This window comes from Morone saxatilis, unplaced genomic scaffold (assembly GCF_004916995.1).
Source record: "Morone saxatilis isolate NCDOM2014 unplaced genomic scaffold, NCSU_SB_2.0 Contig8, whole genome shotgun sequence".
Lineage (NCBI taxonomy): Eukaryota > Metazoa > Chordata > Actinopteri > Moronidae > Morone > Morone saxatilis.
The window spans coordinates 24,838,984-24,841,011 of NW_023340257.1; the positions used below are offsets into that span (position 1 = coordinate 24,838,984).

At 38.7% G+C, this 2,028-nt stretch overlaps 1 protein-coding gene across 4 annotated transcripts in view; it reads left to right on the plus strand.

The window, feature by feature from the left end:
• The window catches only part of mark4 (microtubule affinity regulating kinase 4), a 50,488-nt gene that overhangs the window by 35,247 nt on the left and 13,213 nt on the right, over nucleotides 1-2,028 (plus strand). The window lies entirely within an intron of this gene.

The following is a 2,028-nucleotide window of genomic DNA, read 5'->3' on the forward strand; positions in this document are numbered from 1 at the left end:
TGTGTGTGTGTGTGTTTATGTACCCAATATGAACTGTCTGTTGTTGTGACAGATGGTTGTCTGCTTGTCAGTGTCGGAGCATGGCAGGCACCATCTCCTCTCTCTCTCTCTCTCTCTTTTCCTGTGGTCACTTTCTCACTGTCATTCTGGCTGACCTGTTTTCCATCCTTCTGTCTCTTTATCTGTAATTCTGCCTCTCAGAGGAAGTTCCTGTCTGTCGTCTGTGATCTACTACTATTTTCTACTAGGTGTGGAGGGTATCGAATGGATAAGAGACTGTTAGAGAGTTTTAAAATCTAAGACTATTAAAAGCAAGAAAGAAAAGATGAGTGGATGTAGAAATGATTTTAAAAGAGTACAATAAAAAACTGTAGTATAGTAATGTAAAAAGTATTGAGGTTGTTGTGGGTAAAAATCCTGTAGTGAAGTCAGTAAATGGAACAAACGTTCACGTTTACCAGCCATAATGCTTTTAGATACTAAACCAAAAAGGGGTAAAAATATACCTGTAAAAATACTCAAGTACTGACTTACAAGTAAAAGTCCTGCATGAAAATGTTACTTAGTAAAAGTATAATTTGGAAAATTAAGTTAAGTTAAAAAAGTTATAATATAATTGATCATATCATTTATTATTAAAAATGGATAATTGAAATAATAAAAAGGAGAAGCCCAAATTGACTGATTAATCAACTAATTGTTTCAGCTGTACTTATATATCCTGTTGGGTAGTTTATTTCACAACAACACATTATATTTTATAAGCTCTTCCTTTGTTTATATGAAATCTTAATTTGTAACTAGTAATTAAAGCTGTTAAAAATTGTTATGAAATCAATAAAATGTAGACAAGACACTATTACATTATAGTCAGTATGTCCATTTTATGATAGAACAGGTGGAGGTTAGGGATGGAGGAATGGAGGGAAAGAGTGACAGGTGAAAGGAGGGGGGGATGATAGGGAGGAGATGGGAGAGGGGGAGAAAAGGGGGTAGAGCAGCAGGATCAAGTGAGGACTGGCATTGTGCCAACATAACCCTCCACTTGCCTCAGAGGCCTTGTCAATTCAATGCCATGCCAGAGTGGTTGATGGGACAAACACATGCATGGGCACGCACAGAGTCACATTAGTTGACAAAAATGAAAACGAAACGGTGTATACAACAGCATGTGTGTGACTATAGTTAATCTTATATTGTTTATATTAAACATACAGGTTCTTGCATTAAACGCACATTACTGTGTATACACACAGACACAGACCAGAAAACACTTCATGAAGCACAGTAATGTAGACAAACACAGTCCTGATGTCCAGGGGCCAAAATATCCTGCTGAGATTCTGTTGCTGAAGTGATGTGCACTTATTTTAGATTGTATCTTGTGAAGAGTGACATGTGTTTTTTATCTACATACTGTTGAACTATTTGATTATAATCCTTGTCAGTCAATAATGTCACTGTAGATAAATTCCCATCTTTTATGAAGGAATACCTAAAACTTCTGAACTATTGAGTACAAGTGTACAGATATCTTTTTTTAAATCCAGTGCAGAAGGACCAACTGATTCAATCATCCCTGATCAACCGTTATATTCAGTAGAGTCATGTAAATGATTTATGCACATAACTTTCACTCCCATCGTGCTGTAACGGAGAAGAAAACACTAGTTAAAGAGAGTTGAACATCATTCGTTTATCTCACCCTTTGTACACTCTTCTTCCCCACTTTTGAAACAATTTAACCTTTAACTTTTCTACTCAAACCTCTCCACCCCTCTCTCTTCCGCTCCTCCCTCCATCCCGGTGCCGTGCCCCCCCTTCACCCCCCGCAGTTAGGTGCAAAACTAGACAGCTAGTGCTCATTGACGTAAAACGATTTTGCTCTGCAACGGCTGCCCTTCAACTTAACCCATCTAATGGTTGTGCCCCACTTGAGCCCTGTGTGTGGGTGTTATCTAGAGCGTTATGAAAAGCAGCCTTAGGCCACCAGCCAGCCGGACAGTCAGGGGTGGAGAGGTGTGTGTG